The sequence below is a fragment of the Anser brachyrhynchus genome (assembly GCF_964034855.1).
Source record: "Anser brachyrhynchus genome assembly, chromosome: 17".
Lineage (NCBI taxonomy): Eukaryota > Metazoa > Chordata > Aves > Anseriformes > Anatidae > Anser > Anser brachyrhynchus.
In genome coordinates, this window is record NC_137710.1 from 12988618 (window position 1) to 13007988 (window position 19371).

At 40.1% G+C, this 19371-nt stretch overlaps 1 long non-coding RNA gene across 1 annotated transcript in view; it reads left to right on the forward strand.

Moving 5' to 3' along the window:
- LOC308179441 overlaps positions 1-19371 on the forward strand; it is a 74340-nt gene that overhangs the window by 18075 nt on the left and 36894 nt on the right. The gene's annotated exons all lie outside the window — the stretch shown is intronic.

A 19371-nucleotide genomic window follows, 5' to 3' on the forward strand; every position in this document is an offset into this window, starting at 1 on the left:
ATGTTGACTTGTGATCCCTTCTGAGAATGTGATATAATGCATATAAGTTAAAACTAATTTCAAGCAGTTACACTGGTTAGTAGCTAGGCATTAAAATAGCTGTGTGAAGATATCCTAAACTGTACTGAGCACTTGCTGTATGTTGCTGTACAAAAGCTGTCCTGACGGGACTTTAAAATTACGATGTTGTCATCTCCGCATTGTCATGAAAGATACTTTTATGAGATTTCCACATCCAGCTCCGTTAGCAGAGATTCCCCCTTCCACCTGGACTGTACGTTCCAGCACACTAAGTCCAGTCTCAGTTATCCAATAAAACTCATCTTTCTCTTTCATTTTAACACTTTTTATCCATTTATGTCAATATGTCTTACAAAGAAAGCCCATTTGTCCTTATCATTTCATAGAAAGGGACAGTGATTTACTCACGATCTCGAAACAGTTTAATGGCAGAGACAGCAATAAATGCAATCAGTTTCCTGATTCAGTGCCCTTTCACGGAACTACTCTCCATCTAATGCTCCAGACCATCTGCAATCTATGCCATAGTCTATTATCGAAACCGTAATTATCTGGTATTATGCATACCAGTAATGTACTGCTTATAAAGTGTGTTCAGTTCTTCTAAGAAAAGAGACATTAACGAATATTAGGTATAATGCCTACTTCTCTGGTTTTGCTTACTGTTTACCCAACTGTATAGTGTTGCAGTTGCCATCACGCCATCCCTCTCTGCCTGCTAATCATTTGTTACTAAACCATTTGACTGAAGTACAAACTTCATTTTACTAACACAGTAGGGGAGATTTTGACATCTCCAGCGCTTATGTTATTCTTCCCTTTTTTCTTCAGAAAGGTCCCTTATTAAAGTGAGAACATCTTCTATTCCAATCCTTTTCTTTATTGTAAATTAGCAGCCTGAGCTACAAATTCCTCTTACACGCACACCAGGTATATTTCTTTGCTGTATTTATAGAATGCTATAAACAGTTGTCACTGTGACAACTCAGTGGAGACTGTTTATCTGTACAACAAATAATTTTGTTCATTCTGTACTTGAGCTGGTATCACTTTATCCTCCTGCAGTTAACGTCTACCACATCACAGGGGATACTAATCACAAGCTTGTTCTATATTAACAGACTAATGACTAAGCCATTAGGCCTCCTGTTTTTCCAAAGCAAAGGAGAATAGAACATTCAGGACTACGGGTAATAGAAGGCAAACAAAATGCTTCCCTGGTCAGCCTGAAATCAAATGAAGCAAGGAATATTTTGTATAAATACATTCTCACAAGGTATTCAGAATATTTTCAATACTTCCTCATATAATGATGACAGTATGCAAGGAAGGTAATCCTTGGTTTGGGAAGCTGACAGATCTTATACCATAGAGATGACTATCATTGTATCCTGGCAGCTTCCTATTCTAGGCTGCCACATTTGGCATGGCTTCTGATTACCATTATGCACTAACAGACACTGCACATAACATTTTCTACTCAGACTGCTGTGATGAAAAGCCTTCTACACACTGATTCTGGCTGATCTCCTTTTGCCCAGAGGTAATCCTAACAAATGAAGTGCTGCAGTCAGGAGCATATGTTGGTATACACACATTCAGAAGGGTAGGATTGTTACTAAAGATAACATGGAAATAATACAGTGAAGTCAGTGTCTGAGTACCCTGCTGCCTTCAGTACTGCCTCCTTCTGTAACTGTGAAGTCACTTACATAAAACCTCTTCTAACCTCATACTAATCAGCTGCTTTGTTTACATCCATTTGTGTAGCCACTGTATCAATGAGAAGGCATGGGAATATCCACAGGTAGCTTTCAGATCTCTCAGTTTTCTTACGAGTTTGAGGACAGGCAGGATAATATATTTTAAGAGATCACAGAAGGGATGAAAGTTGTTTGTCCTGAGTGTCTTTGATCTGACGGAAGGGAGCCTAGTTTGGACTGGAGGCTAAGGTACCAGTGACTACAATAGAGCATTAGTGTGGGGACAAAGCTCTGCTGCACGGGATCCACATACCTGGAGAAACTCAGACTTCCATCACACTGTATAAACGGGGAAAACTTTTTCTAGGGAAAATTGGACTGTCACGGAATGCCTCAAGGCAGCAGCAGAAAGACAATACAAAAGTCCAGTGACCTTAAAAAAAAAAAAACAAAAACAAAATGGATGAGATGCCTAGCACCATGTGAATTGTGATGTCACATGGGCCATTGGAAGGATATAGGCAAGCCTCAAAACTTGAAAAATCTAGGAGAACTAGTATTTTGCCATTCTCTCCTCGCAAGTGGCTGTGTATCCTCCATGCTTCCTCTGCCATGGAGCTCAGCAGTTTCACACGGTGTCCCCACACCAAGTTGGTTGCCTAAGAGAAAGACTCTTCAATGAGCCCGCAAGGCCTAGCTGAGATAAAGTGAATGCTTATCCCTTTACTATGATTCCCTTCCCTGATTTTCCAGTAAGCACTCTAAAAAGTATATTCACACCACCCTAGAGGCAAGTTCTTAATTTGCTTCCTGCCCTGCACCATGTCTTACTCTTTCTTGTATTTTTCTCTTATTTTGAGGGTAGGGGACTGGGTTTTTATAGTGGCCATGTTAATCGTATCCCTGGTGGTCACAAAGGAGTTTAATAAAAGGGGTGGGTGGCTGGTTTAATTATTTTTTCCATCTGTATCAGGAGAAGAGTGTTTTAAATAAATACAGCTCTGTTGGAGCAGAAGGGTTGCAAGGGTAACGTTGTTTCCTTCTTTTTTCACCCCATCACCCTCCTTTCCCGCCCCCTAGTTTATTTCCTGCTGTGGAGACAAGTGACTTAATAAGCCATTATTTATTTGTTAAAGATGTCCCTTTCCAGCACTTACTTTCCTGCTAGGGAGATGAGTGCCTATAAAATATTTCCAAAGGTACCTACTTGAAAGGTTTAGTGAGGTTCCCCATTGCACACTCCAAGTCCCCTTGCTGTAAAGTTGGTGGCAGTTTATTTCACATGTGTAACACTGGGTGATTAAGCTAGAGGAAAGTTTAATTCTTCTCCCAAATATTTTATTATTTTATAATTTTATTTTATTTATTTTTATCTGCATCAACTTTTGGTCAATGTTCTGTAAAGCATGAGCAAACTTCCAAGCTAGCACTAAGCCTTATTTTGTTTAACAAGGCTCTGGTTTAGCTCAGGTTTCTACTGCACAGATTTGCTAAGCAGGACTCAGACTTTAATTTTAAACAACTCAGTGGAACAGTTGCTGAGCAGGGAGTCTTAAGTTGACTTGAAGGCCTTGGGCCACAGCTCGTAATATCAGATGGACCAACTCAGGTTTTTAGTGTTTCAAGATAAGAGTTTATTATTATTCTGCTACTTTGGGTTTTGCTTGTTTTGCTACACTGGTATACTGGGAGGAAACTGTACACAAATCAGGTTCTTGCTGCTTTGCATAGACTTTTTGCACCACGGACACACCGATTCATTTTATAAGAGCAGGCATTAGCTTCTCTTGGTTGCTCAAAATTCAGTTTGCCACACTAAGTGCTGTATCCAGCACCATTCTGCTTTCCCCATAGAGGTCAATACAGTTTACTGCATAAATAACTGCATTCTAATAGTTTATGTCACTACAAATGGTATTTTTTCCCTCCAAAACTGTAGAATTAGAAGTTACTACTGTACATGGAAAAGTTTATGGAGGGAGTGCACATAGACTCCTACATTTATCAGTCGTCCTAAAGGTGAGGCCAGTCCAGTTCTGCAGGCCTAGCTTTCAAGAAAATGCAAACCGACACAGTGCCGCTTTTGGATGGGAACTCCTGCCTGTAGCAGGTTTTAGGCCAAGTTCTGGTTGTACAACACTGGTGTTGGACCTGTCACAACTGTTAAGCCCGGAGTCTGATTATGCACGCTTAGCAGCTAGCTTCCTGCTATTCCTGTCAGAAGCAGAAGAGCACTCAGGAACCCTTCCAAAAGGAAGGAGCTCTCTGTGGTTCTCTGCTTCCCCCAGGTGGAGGTAACTGTGCTAGCAATTGGCTGCTGACACTGGCATGCCATTCGCAGAGGGCATGTAGGGCTACACTAAGGGTAGGGGAAAGGGCACTTTTACAGAAACAGGGCAGGTGAGAACGCTACTGAAAGTTTTCCTTGAACAAAAATGGAAATAAGTCACTATGGAGAGTCACTGAGACAACTTAGGTGGAATAAATTGGCCCCTGAACAGAAGGCAGGAGTACTGGCAGAGGCAAGGAAGAGGGAATTCCTAGGTTGAGCAGTGGGCAGAATAAGATTTGGATGACCGCATTATGAGACTGACCACTATTCTGTACAAGCGATACTGGAGACTTCCTGACGTCTCCAGGGACCAAAACCACCACCACCTCATCACAGGGAGAGCTCAGCATTGCATGTGTAGGTACACATTACTTCTGAAAGAGTTTTCAGAATATTTGTGTTCACACTTAGATGAACTCAGAAGGAACAAACTATTCAAGGAGGAGATGGAGAGGGAAGAACTAATAGCTTGTCTGGAGATTACTTCTTTGAATTTGTGAAAAGATGGAGAGGTGTTACTTCTCCACTGGATAGAAGAGGAATGAAAGACCCTGAAGCAAGGAGTAAAAGATACTTCAGAAGTGTAACTACTGAGAGGTTGCAGTGGTATCTGCTGAGGATGCACAGAGCTCAGTGCCATGTGAAGAGAGATTGGCCTTGCGATGAGCAGAAAGAATACAGAGAAGGCTTGGGTAGCGGTGCTTTTTTGCCTACTCAGTTGTCTAATCACAGAAGTCACTGAATAGAGATGAATCAAAGCCTAAGAAATCCAGAGAGTGAATGGTGGAACCTGATGGTTAGCCAGCAGCAACTGGTAACCGTGTAAAACAGACAATTGTAATCGAGATTCAGCCCCACAACAACAGTTACACAGACACAAATTAGAGAACAGATTTTGCTAGCTTGAATTTCAATAGCCACAAGTACAGGACTCAGTCTGCTTTTTTTTTTTTTTGGACACGTTTAGGAGTAGGACAGCTGAATGGAAAAAGAAATTAAATATTTAATTTCTGTGTAAGACTAAAAAAGCTAGTAAAATATATGAAGAGACATCCTATGGACTGTGAATGAAATAATTTATTATTCAAAACCTTCAAATTAGAGCTGCTGACATTACTCAACGTTATAGCTATGTATTATAGTAAGACCAAAGGATGACCCCAGTTTTGTCAGTCAATTAAAAAAAACAAAAACCATAAAACCAACAACAGTTGGATCACATGAGCTTAACTGACTTCAAACTAGAGAACTTACAACAGCGGTCTAAGGAACTTTCAGTTCTTGCTCACCCACCACATTTCTCAAAAAATCTAGCTGATGCACTTTGTTCACTTTGACAGCAATGTTGAAGCCATGCCAGGACTGAATTTAAGATACTGAAGCAACTGTCTCAAGACTGATGATCAAACTAAGTGGGAACTGGCATATTCAAAGCAGCTGAAAGAATTCCAGTTCTGACTTCCCTGTAGCTAAGGTGTGATGCTGTTGGTTTAGGGCACCAGCTCAGTGATAAATAGTAAATAGTGCTGCATGCTGTGACTTGGAAATCCTTAATAAACATCTTGAAAATACAGGTTGCCAGTAGAGCTTGGAAGCGGTTACCAGTCATATTAGATGAAAAGTTATGCAGTCCACTTCAGACTGTTACTTAGCGTAGAATCAGAGGTCATGAAAATAATTGATACAGCACCCACTACCCTGAGTTCAGACAATTTAACAATGCCATGGCCGTAAAACAAGCAGCAAGGTTTTGACTTCCAGCATCATCTCAGAATAGCCTTTTGTACAAAGGTACCTTACAGTTTCTGGTTTTATCATTGTCCTAGGTTGGTGGGTGTTCCCCCCCCCCCCACTTACACAGAACTGTGAAAATCAGATCCTGGGTCACAGATACACCAGTGCAAAATTAAAGTATTCTGAAACATCCGAGGATTTGCAGCACTGGAATGTGAAATCTGCATCTTCCCATAGATTTAATGACACATTTCTTTCTCAGTGAGGCCCTCACTGATTTCAAGGACAGTCTTGCAAATGCAGTAAACGCTTCAAGCTTTGGCCCATAGTAGTAGTCATAAATTATTTTTTTGTTTGTTTTTGAAGAGCCTGATCCTTCACTCACTAACGTTCATAGAGAAGTTCTTATTTGACGTCATTTGGGAGGAACAGATCCCAAGGCGGTTGTTCTCAGACATATCAAAGCAACTATTTTGTATTGAAAGTGAATTAAAATGCAATATTCTTATGTTTGCCAGGAGTGTAAATCTCAACATCACTAATCAAATCTTAATTGTGTATCTATGTTAAATATTCCAAGTGAAACCTGTGACAGTCAGACAAGTTGTTGGCTAAACAATCTTTTAAAACCTTTGTCAGAAGTGAGATCATTCATTCAAATGATTACTTAAAATTACTTTTTAGTGGCTGAAGCACAAAGTGATCAAGATACAAACCTTAGGTGTAACAGTTTTTATTTGGAGTTTGTCTGTAGTTTCTCAAAGTTACTTGAGAGCAGAATGTCGCCTGAACGAGCTACTCCCTACACTAACCAGAAGGTGACTGGACAATTTACACAAGCATCCTTATTGACGGCAAGACTGAAGAATCTTTGTAGTTGGTGAGTCTTGCATCAATGTTATTATGGGGGAAAACAAACTAAGAAGAGTGAAGGAGGGAGAAGAGCAGGAATTTCAGAGTGATTTCAGTTTTCTGTGGCAGAAATGCAGAAAAAAACAAACTGAAATTGTTTCTGATCATATGGAATTTCAGATTAATGCTAGGATATTCAGAGTAATTCTTACTGCACCATTTAAAAATAATTTTCTTTCCAGTTTAGCAATCATACTCCACCTCACTTTTGTTCAATTAAAGTACAAAACATTCCTGACCCTGTAAATTCAATACTTAGTGCTTTGCATCCTTATTTTAAGAAGGAAAAATTTTTTTGCTTGTCACACCAGTAGGCAATTTGACTACCTTGAGTGACTTGCATGATTTAATTGCCATGGAAATCTTAGGGCATGTGTGTGTGTGCATATATGTGTATGTGTACACAAACACGCACGTTTGTAAGAAACTGAAATGAGTTGGTTTCTTTTCTGTTTTTCTCCAAAGTTTCTTTCCAGGCAAGGCAACTATTTCTAGGTTTTTATAAGCTGATGGAACAGGCTTGTCAAATAGTCTTTATGAGAGAAGAAACAGGAAGATGGTTTGGTTTGCAGACAGAGGGTTATTGGGCAATTATGTTTTTTATAGAGCTGTTGTAGGACAAATCACGGGCCTGCTTTTGCCTTTGATGCTACAAGGCAGACGGCCCAATAAAGATCAGAACAAGGGAGGGCAAAGAGGGTCAGGGACAGAGCCTTCCCTTGGGGTCCCGCTTCTGCCTCTTGGCTCAGAAACCAGACACCCCTTCCAGATGCACTGTAGCCACTCATCACGAGGCTTCGTTGTGACCCTCCTGATGGGCTGTGCTATGAAAAACGGGGACTGCTTCAGAAAGTTTTCGCCCTGTATATTTATTTAGATGCTTACATGGATGTTTGAGAGTCCACAGCCCTCTACTGTGTTCCCAGAACCAAGCATGTTGTTTGCTACCACGTGTAAAAAGCCATCGTACGAACTCTGAAGAAACTCAGTCTAACTGTAAGGAAAAAAAACCTTGCAGTTGTGTGACTGGCATAATCTCTCCCTGCACATGTTCCTTTTTTGATATTGATTTCCTTTTGTGCTGTATGAACTCATCTCTCAGTCATTCTCTAACTTCTCGCAATTAGGAAGAATTTTCCTTGGGGCAAGTTGACCTATCAGTTTTTGATTTTGAGTTTATTTCACCTTTATCTTAGCATCTGGTACTGGTCCCTCTCAGAGACAGAATCTTGGCTTAGATAAACTACAAGTCTGTCTCTCTATGCCAATTCTTTTATGTAAAAGCAGCACTTAGTAGAATGGTGTGTTTATTTTCATGACGGGGATTCATCATATGCCCAGATGGGACACACTGAGGAAGTCACATCTCTGAAGATGGTATTTCACACAGTGTTCCTGGTCACACAAACATTTCTGCTGGCATTTATAGATATCCCAGTTGGCCAGTTCATTCCAGGTATAGAATTGAGAAATAAACTTGAACAACAACGGTACAATTAATATTGTCCTTTCCTCACTATCCGTAGCAGTATGTGATATGAACCTGAGATGCTTCTGTTGTAATTTATTTTTGAGACGCCTTGATGACAGCAGTAAGGTAGAGATCATGTCCACATAAAGTTATGACTACAGTGCTAGAGGTATCTGAGAACGAGAGCCTTGCTTTCAGACAGGTGATTGGGATAAGTGTCAGAGCCCAGAATTGCCAGGGGGGAGAGGCTAAATCTTTGGTGCTTGGCTAACCAAAATAGTAAAATGAACATATACATGACAATACAGGTAGTACCCAGGAAATTCTTTGAGCAGTAGAGCTGTTAGAATAAAATTGTTTCAGAGTTAAGACTGTGGCTTAGTTACATAAGAGACAGCTCCTGTACTGATATTTGGTGTAGGCTTTTAAATTAATCTACTTTGAAAAAAGAAAATATTTTTAACCACTGAGGTTGAAAAGACCCAGAAGAGGAGTTTAGAGGTAGGACAACCAGAATCATATGAGTTTATGCAGTGTATATTATGTCTGCGAAAATGGAAATACTCAGAGTAGGGTGTTTTGACCCTGGACTTTCTCTGCTGTGAGTATTGACCTCCTCATCACTCATGCTATCACAAAATTATCTGTTTAGTATGAACTGGACTTAGCTTTTGCACTGTCGGTCAGTTTTGTATTTAATAAATCCTTTTATCCCCTCTGCCCCCTTCCAGAACATAGTGTGCCACTGTGCTAGCTGAATACCAATGGAAAGGGGAATAAATGTATTACTTGATGAAGCTCGTGGGTATCTGCCATATAGTTTATTTGATAAATGCTTGATTACTTGCAGAGAAAGTAAAACTGTCAAATTATTACTGGAATATCAGGGAGATTAGGTAGTACATAAATGGTGTATAGATTGATCAGTTCTGCTTACTATACTTCTTGCTTTTAATATAACTAATTTTCCTGCTTGACAGACCTGTAACCTAACCTATCTCCTTTCTCTGCTATCAGCCATGGTTAAGCTTTTGCTGAGCTATCTGATGCTTCTTTCTGAGACATCCTTCAAATGAAAGTTTTCTCATGTCTGATTCCAAGTTTAAACCATAAAAGTAACATGACTGGCAGGTGTTCATTGATGTTATTCAAAACTCAGCTCTAAAAATTAAGCCTCATTCTGATAGTTTAACAAAGCTCTGAACTGCAGCACTGGAGCTACTGTCAGATTCAGACAGAAGCCTGCATCAGGGCTCTGTACGGGATGTACAGGGTTCGTGTTTCCATGCTTATAAGATGCCTAACTACTTCAAAATGTAAGAAAATGGAAAAGTCAGTAAAGTTTCATGTATGAGAGAGCAAAGGTTTTGAACCCAGAAGACCCTTCTTAATATGGGTATTGGAAGCCCAGAAGCCTTGAAGATGACTCACTACAGGGCTTAAATCTTTACCTCGTAGAGCAGAGGAATCCACATGTAACCCATTGCCTGAGCAGCGGGTTGCTGACAATCTGAAAAATGCTAAGAACTGTCCCTTAGGCCTCTTCCAGCACTGTCATGGGCAAGAGCCAGACAGAAGCACCAAGCACCATGCCTAAGACATCTTGAACACTTGAAGAAATTATAACTGCATACTCCCTGCCCTCCTATCTGCCTCTGCCCCCAAGTCACGTTTGACTCTGTAATTCACCTACCTTTGGAAATCTGCAAAATCTCACCTGTGACAGCTCTGCTGACAAACAGAGGAGATCAGAGTCTTTCATCTGGGTGATGAACTGCCAGACTGTCAGAACGGTGGAGTATCTGTACTGTGCTGAGACAGGTCAGAGCTGCCGCAGGGGGTCTCTGCATTCTGACCTTGGAAGGGTTTGGGGAGGACTATCAGCTGTGCCTGTTCTAAACTGTCAGGGTCTACAGGACAGTAACTATGTGTGTTCTTGTAAGAGACAGACACACACTGATATGCAAAAAAGATACATCCCTGAGTGCAAACAAGGCTTGGAGAATTTTAGAGAGATTGCCCCCGCTGCCTACAACTGTACTCCGCTTCTCAAATGAGGGCCTCCCACACTGGATGATTAATTGGCAAGTAGGTTCTAGAAACTGATAATGAGGTAATTACATGTAAAATTAGGTCTTTTAAGTACCTGAGTATGAAGCCTAGAGCATGGTATTATTTACCCACAGCACGATTTGATCCATTTGTAATTTTTTGTCTTAAAAAGAATCAACAGCAGCAGCTTTGGTTCTGCAACCTGGTAACCGTACATAAATTCCACTTTTCTGTGTGCAACAGAGTGCTATTAGAAGAAAAATCTCTTTTAAATACTGACCCAGGATGAAGGGAAGTAAAGTTCTCAGCTTTTTATTTCAAATAATGTTGTCTATCTGCTTTCTCCTGCACTAATTGCCCTCAGTGCGGTGACCTGGATAGCCACGCACTCAGCTCTGGATTGCAACTTGTTGATCTTTAATCATCAGGCCTCACCTCGAGTACTGTGTGCAGTTCTGGGCACCACAGTATAAAAAGGACATGAAACTGTTGGAGAGTGTCCAGAGGAGGGCTACGAAGATGGTGAAAGGCCTGGAGGGGAAGACGTACGAGGAACGGCTGAGGTCACTGGGCCTGTTCAGCCTGGAGAAGAGGAGGCTGAGGGGAGACCTCATCACAGTCTACAACTTCCTCGTAAGGGGGTGTCGAGAGGCAGGAGACCTTTTCTCCATTAACACCAGTGACAGGACCCGCGGGAACGGGGTTAAGCTGAGGCAGGGGAAATTTAGGCTCGACATCAGGAGGGGGTTCTTCACAGAGAGGGTGGTTGCACACTGGAACAGGCTCCCCAGGGAAGTGGTCACTGCACCGAGCCTGTCTGAATTTAAGAAGAGATTGGACTGTGCACTTAGTCACATGGTCTGAACTTTTGGGTAGACCTGTGCGGTATCAAGAGTTGGACTTGATGATCCTTAAGGGTCCCTTCCAACTCAGGATATTCTATGATTCTATGATTTATTAGAGCAAATAGGAGATTGAATAGGAGGAAGATGACAGCAATGTAAGAGGACAGTAAGAGCACTGCTTTTTATTCTGTCACTGGATCACTGCAGCATTTAATTTTTGATTGCATCATGTTTTCAGTCTTGTAGTTAACGCTTAATTTGGTCCTTTAGCTCTATCTAAATTTGGAGCATGGGGAAGAGTTCATAGTCTTTGCTTAGCTACATTCACCACTTCCATTAAGCAGGGACTTGTTTGAGTTCAGAGTAAATTGTTAATGTTCAGAAGTTGAAGACAGAATGAGAAAATCCTAGACCAGATTTAGAAACGTATGAGGTGCCCAGTACTGAGATTTTTAAACAATGGCTTAATAAGACTTTCAGAAGTGCCTCCCATCTGCAGTTTTAAGCATCTATATACATTTCAAAAATAATCTGGCTGCAACTGGCTTTTTCTGATTACCCTCAATCAAAAGGACATCACTTCTATTTTTAAGCCACCATTCCTTTGTAGCACGGTAATACAGTTTGCAGAACAGGACATAACTATAGTCTGCTGGAAATAAAGCAGAATATCTCCATGAATTAAATACTTTACCCTTGATTATCAAAGGCCAAGAACTGATGTTATAAAACTGGTTTTGTTATTGTGCCTGGCTCCAACTATCTATTCAGCACCTTCTAAAGAAGGAAAAACAACTCACTTGCACAAAATGCTTGCTGTCAAAGCAGAAGGAAGTAATTAGCTCTAGCAGATGCAGTGACTGAGGATGGTCACATACCTTTAAGTGAGCTACCTCTAAGAGCGAGAGTCTCTGGAATATGAGCTCTGAAATACTGTCTTGTATGACACTGTGTGTATAAGAGCTGCACATGAATACTTGAGGAATTTCTCAACGCATCCTTTTCCAGCTTCACTGGATCTGATCTTTGAAAAGGGATGAGTTTTATCTGGATCTTTTGCTAACTACCTATGAGGACGCATTCTGGGTTGGGTTCTCTGCCTGATCATTACTGCTGGGATCAGTTCACTGAATCGCTCATTGCTGAGTATTAGGATATAGAAACGAGAAACATGTTGACCATTCAGCACTTTTTGGCTGGAAATTGCTAAGTGATCAATTGAGAGGAGATTTCCATGACCTCCAGCTCCTGTTAGAAAATATGGTAACTCCCACAATTAAGCCTCTGAATGATTAATTTAATATTTTTTGGTCTGACAGCCAAATCCAAACAAAAAAGCAGGTTCAGATTACATTGACTAAATTACACATTTTACTACTAAAATGAGGCAAAAAGTTTTACACGGTATTTAAAAAAAAAAACATTCCAACACAAAACAGACCTAGCTATTTCTTGGTAGAGGAAGAGTGGACATTTGTAAGAAAAATAAAGAAACCAAAGGTTAGATTCATTAAAGTACTTGCCATTGTTCCTTTACTTGTTAATCTCTTACTAAAAAGCATTCGCCAAGGAGTTAGTAGGCCCACTTTCATTACCCCTTTCTATCTGGAGTAATCTGAACCCACATCTGATCTCTCTCAATAAAATGGCTTGAACAGTGTACTACAGTTAGTCTTTCTTGTGCCTAGGCTTAACATACATTTTATATATATATATATATATATATATATATTAAGGATAGAACCAAAATAGAGTGATCAAGAGCATCTCTCTATCCCCAAATATCCCACATCTTTGTGTCAGTGCTTTCATAAGGAAGATGCAAGATAAAGGCTTAAGTGAATGAATGCCTTTAAGCCACATTATTAGTTTTAAGAATGAAAGCTTCGTCAGGCTGTCAACTTTATTTCAACCCCTCCTTTCAGTTGAAGTTATTTTGTCGTCTCAGAATTAATTTTTGTCAACACTTTGGAACTTTGTAGAGAAAGTTACCCTATCTTAACCCATTACAGATGCATTTTTCTACATACACCCAGAATGTAAAATTCCAGTTTAGAACTAGAGACAGAGGAAGTGGGGAAGGTGGCTTTCATTCAGGTGAAAGCCTCCTCTGGGTGCCCTCCTATGGGTGCCCTGGTCATCTGTTTGTAACATCTGTAATTCCTGAGGGGACTGACATGGGATGAGATTACTTTATACTTGTCTTGTTTCTTATAACCTTTCCATTTGCATCCACTAATAACCATTGCAACAGACTGGGTGCTGCAATAGATGCAGCTGTGATCTAATCTAGTTTGACTCCACTTGTGTGATTTGATAGGGCTCCAAAACCCTGCCTCCCCAGTGAGAGGATTTAAAAGGTTTACCCAGTTTAAATAGTCTTGATCAGTGAAGGTATGGGGCTGGGTTGCATGTAAACTCTTCACAGGACGGTGGCTTTGTTCATATGAAGTGGAATCAGGAGGCCTCTCTCTCAATGAAGAGCAAGCGCTATCATTCTTTTTCTCTCTCACTCCCTAAATTTAAGACACTGAATTGTTAAGATCAGTTGCCTCAGGTTAGAATGTTTCTCAGTGATATAACAGGATACTCTTCTCCTGGGGAAAGTACCGTGTCTAACTAGTTAGTACCTCCTTGCTCTTGGTGATTTATTTATAATGGCAGACACCGGAATTCCCCTTTCAAGATTTCCACAGTAGAAGAGGAGAAACTTTTTTCCCCCGATACCGTTTAACACTTTCTACATGTATTTTTGCTCGTTCATAGACATTGAAGTCTAGTGCTTCAACAGCTAAATAGATTTTCTCCCTTCCCATTTCCTCGAACATGCCAAGAATGTCCACTATTAAGTTGGAACTTAATATGTGGATGCCAAGTTAGCTGGATCAACAGTAACATTCAAAAAATAAGACACAGCAAGAAGTTTTGGGCAAGTGTTAATCACAGAGTCTGCTACGACAGTGGAAGGTGAACCTCAAAAAGAGAAATAATCTCTGAATGGCTCTTTTGGACCTCTAGATATCTGAGGATAACTCTAAGTTATAGCTGCTTAAAACATCAGAAATACACGCTTTGATGCATTTTGAACCCTCTCTGCTGCTCTCCTAGTACAAAGCACCCTTGCAGAAGTGGCAGAAACAGACCAGAGAAAAACTACTGCTTGGGAGGACTTCTCATCACTTAGTCCTTAAATCTAGCTCACTGAAAAATAAGAAGGATGCAACATAAGCACAACATTAGGAAGTAAAGAGGATGTGAATATGCTGGGGTGGTTCTACACTAGTGCTGTGAAGAGCCCCCTTGAAAGCAGATACAGTTAAAATGGAGTAACGTGAAGGTTGGTATGAAGACCAGTATGTAGCATCAAGCATGTATCCATCCTCTCCCTTAGTAAAGGAACAAAAAGTTGGCCTAAGCTCTTCTTAAAAGTTCCCATATTATAGTCCTTTCTAATTGCCTCTAATTCAGGTCTTAGAGATGTTTCACAAATTCTGCAGAAAAAGGAAATTTTATACCTGCAATATTGCAGAATCAAGAGAAAAGACTGAAGGGAACATACAGTCCTAAAACTCTTCAATTAGCTGCTTTTCCTCCTATTTCTCTCCTTCTTACCTCTGGGAGATATAAATTACACCACATCACTGCCTCCGTCCATGGGAGTAAAACTAAAGTGCATAAGGGAGAAAGTGGGAAGGAAGAAGGAAGGGAAAGAATATGATATTCATGTTATTAAAAAGGAAGCAGGTTCAAAGAAGTGCAAGTTCTACAAGAAATACATGATGTTATGGGTCACTCATATCCTGCTAGCTGCATGCCAGATGCATGGAGGGCGATCTCGGTGAATGCTCTCTATGGTCATCGTGTTGTGACTGAGCTCACTTATCTTGCTTAAGTCAATCCAGCTCAGCTCCTATGTACTTTATTTTCTTTCTCCAAGGCTTTTGTTAAAGCACCCAGCTGTGGGATTTACAGATACCTTCGCCAGCCATATTCATCTGCCAAAAGAATGGCGTGTGCTCAAGTTTGTTTCACAAAACTGGTAGATCTGCCTTGCTGCCCTGTCATTTAGGGTTCTGTCACTAGACCCAGGAGCTGATGGGAAGACAACCATCTGGGTTTCAGACTACAACTTGTTTGACAGAAATTAAAAGATATAGATGGAAGAATCTTAATCTCAAGGCAGCCAGCCCTCTTTTCCCCAAATAAAAGCATCAGAGAGGGGCTTTCCTATACTCTTTGTAGAAATAAAGAACTGAAATCCCATTTCACCCTCCTGTTCAGGACTGCCTGCCTGTACCTGCTCCTCCTGCCTCTGCTGGTCTGGTGTGTGTGTTTGGAATGAAAGATTTTCCCTGCAAGCCACCCTGAACCTCTTCCCTGGCCTGTCTGTCAGATTCTCTTTTATCAGCACAGGTTTCTCTGTGGGCCACAGTGATTTACTGTCCAAATAGTTCTGTTCTTTGTCAGAGATTGTGATCGAAAAGCCTTAGTTTGCAACTAATAAGAATCTCTTCCCTTTCCCTCATGTTCTCTTTTTTTTTTAACCTTTCTTCAAATATTGTTTTACGAGCCTGTTGCTTGCTATCTGCTTAACACAGAAGCTGCACCTCAGGGCATCATTTTCTCACCTCCAAGCCAGAGGGTTGCTTCTTTGATGCTTGGTTTGAAAAGCTTGGAACAACTCCACATAGGGTATCTATCCTATCTCCCCAGGGCAATCTACTCATCTGAGGAAAGTGTCCTGCATGGTTCAAACTGGCATTCTTGGCTGTTTTTTCCAGCTGAGGCAAAAGAAGGAACAATTTTTATCCATTTGAATCAGGACACGAGCCTTTCATTCTGGGATCAATGTGTATGAATGCCCTGTACCTACTCAAAGCACGGAAGGCATTTCTGGAAAGAATAGACAATCCTGATTTTCCGAGTCCAAAATGAAAGCAGTTGAGAATCTATAGTCTTTTAAATTAAAAAATGTCTCTAAACAGACAGTACTCTACGTCTCTTTATCAGTGGTTCTGATTCTGTATTTAAATTTAAAATGGTAGTTCAAGTCATGCAACCAGAATTCCCATTAACTTATTTTAAAATATCTTTCAGGACTTTTGCTTCTAAACTACACATGCAGAATCCGTGTCCAGATTTGGATTGCAGTCTCTATGCATATCTGGAATTATGTTAATCTACATCTGGTTTCACCCTATTAGTCTAGATAGATGCTATTCAGAACAGTGGGACCTGCTTGTAAACATCTATTGTTTTCCAAGTTTAGAAAGCTGGAGAATTAGAGTAGCCTTAAAAATTGAGAAGTAGCCTTAAAAATTGAGAAGGCTCTAGCTGCTAGATCATCAGTTCAAGCTTTTATGTGAATGTCTAGCACGCACCTGAAGTATGTTTCTGAAGGCTTATTTCATTTTGGCTCTAGTTCAAGTTGAGTGCTATCAGTACATGCAAATCCTTAACTGGGTGTGACACTGTCTTTGATGGATACAGTAGCTCACTGTAGCATGCACGTCCTTGGAACCTATATCCTTCCCTCTGAAACCCAGTTAATTGGAGGATCCTATGAGAAACTACTTAGATTACCTTGTTAATTAAGAAATCCCAAAGAGTAAAGAAACAAGACAGGAGGTTTCCCTGGATTCTTCAACACATCTGCAAGCCTTGTAATTCATTCATTTATCCAGCTTTTTAAGGGGGTTTGTGCCCCATGCCTCTCAGTGTTCAAGAGGCATTTGAGTAATACCCTTTATATGCTTTAATTTAGTTTAGCCCTGAAGTTGTCAGGCAGGTGGACTTGATCTTTGTAGATCCCAACTGAACTATTCTGTTCTATATTTGGTCTCCCATGCTGTTTTGGGAAATGCTTTGAATACCTTTGTTGTGTTTGAGTACGCAGGCACACAACAAAGATTAAAGAATGAAACAAGAACTGAATGGAATATCAAAACATTTAGAGAGGGAGAGGACTTAACATTTATGAAATGCTAGGAAACTGCAACATCAATAGGAGTGGGGAAATGCCTATAGTTCACTATCTGTATCTAAGGTTAAACTTCAAATGGTTGGACACTTTGTTCCTAAGAGGTCAACACAGCAATCAGGGAAGGGTACTCTGGACTGTGGTATACTTACAAAACAAAATAGAAGAAGACAGCTATCCTCTCACCAGCCTACAACTTAGATTACTACCTGTCAAGGTCCTACATGAATAAGAAAGGTGATGTTTTGACATGAGATCAATGAAACCAGAAGTCATGCTGCTTTGTTTTCATTAACAGTTTCTCACTCACTGCACTATTCTCAAAATAATACCATCCCATTTCTGCCTAGAAATACGCATACTGAAACTAGAGCCATAACCTTTATACAAAGTCTTGTCTTAAAATTCCTTTAGCTTTGTGGAAAGTCTTTTGTAACTGCTGATAAATAAATGGAAATTGTAAATGCTTTATATCTTTGTATCTTTAATTCAGGCACAAATACTGCAGATCAGACGCATTCAGTTGATGATATTTCAAGCACAAGGCAATGGAGATGTCTAGACTACTTGTAATTCCACTCTAAATGGATTTTTTTTTCCTCCTTATTTTACAATGGGGAATGCAAGTGTGCATTTCACTATTTATCTTCATACTGTAAAAATGTGTATTTTACCGTACCATTTTTCTCAAATGCATGTTATTATCTTGGTGTACACCTGAACAGTGATTTGACAGCCTATCATTTTCACATGTTAGAACACATTTTAAAATGTCTATTAAAAGAGCCTGTTCTTAACACCAACTACATTCACCCTTCAACAAGGCTGCTTATTAATCATCATTCACATAAAAAGCTGTTTCCTTTGACTGTGCAACAACACAAGAAAAAGAAAAGGGCAAAAATGTAAAGATGCACAGATTCTTTGAAATTTAGCTAAGTACAATTGTAGATTGCATGCCATCTCTGGATGCAATCTTGTCAAATTGCATACATTTGAGCAGAATTACAGGGCAGACAACAATATGAGTTCCCAAGTAAACCTAGCATTGCAGTTAGTGATGTAGATCGTGCAATACATTGGGTGGCATGGTTACTAAACATCCTGCGGCACGCTCTGCAAGTATAGAGGTGCTAATCCTGACATCACGTCCAAATTCCAACTGTAATTATATTCTCTCCCTTAATGTGTTAGTGAATTTTCAATAGTGCATGCTTCTTTGCTTTCTACCCTGTGCTATTTTGTAACGTCTGTCCATCACATCGAATGGCTGTCAATTTCTGCCCTGAATGTGGCTTCATTTGTGCGATGGATTAGTGATGCTCCTTGTATGACCAAAACCAAGCTTAGTTCTTTGCTGAAACAGAAACCTCTTCCAACTATTCCACTGCACTGCTTGGTTCTCAGAAAGAAAAAAAAAAACTGGACTTCCCAACTGGCTACAGAGAGTGCCGGTACCAAGAAAGTCAAGAGTACCCGTCTAAAGTGTGTGCTCTTCGACCAAAGGTCCAGAGACTCCATCTAATTTGAAAAGGATAACAGTATGTTACTGATATGCTGTGAAACTTAACAAAAGATCAGATAGATAGCTCTCCATTTATTTTCTTCCTAAAGTCAGGAAACCTGATCTCAAAGTAATAATAATAAAAACCCTTAAACTGAATGAAAAATCTTTCAAAGTCATATTGAAGCCTGTAAAATGCTTTCCAGTTGACTTCAGTGAACTTTGGCTCGTGCCCCTTAGCATCCGGCACAAATTTGCTTTGTCTCGTTCAGTTATGATGTCTTTAAGCTTTGAGATTAGCTTATGGCTGAGGTAAGAATGAGCATGATAAACATGTTGTTGCTGCGTATAAGCAGAACAATGAGAATCCTACCACTATAAAGGAATAAAATGCTATCTGAAATTCTTGCATCTAAAACGCGTTCAGCTGCGACTTGGATGAGTGACTCAGTTTCCCGAGATGTGAGGCCGGGAGTGAAGACACTCTTTGTGAAGTGATGTGCAGGTGAACAAGCTTAGATAAATGTTACCACCAGCCAAGCACAGGAAGGTCAGTGTAATGAACTCATATTCAAACTGAAAGATTTAAACTTCTACTGTAAGAGCCAGTAATATTCAAAAGAGTGATCCAAAAGATGAGATTGACAGGAATTTTTCTGTATGACATTTGGGTAGGGTGCCTGTATTCATTATGAAGAGTTAGAGTGATTTATAGTATAAATCAATGAAATTAAAATACAGTTCTTGATTTGGTACAGGCATCAAGAGTTCTGATAAGATCTAATACATCACAAAGCAGGACTAACTTTGTCTGATG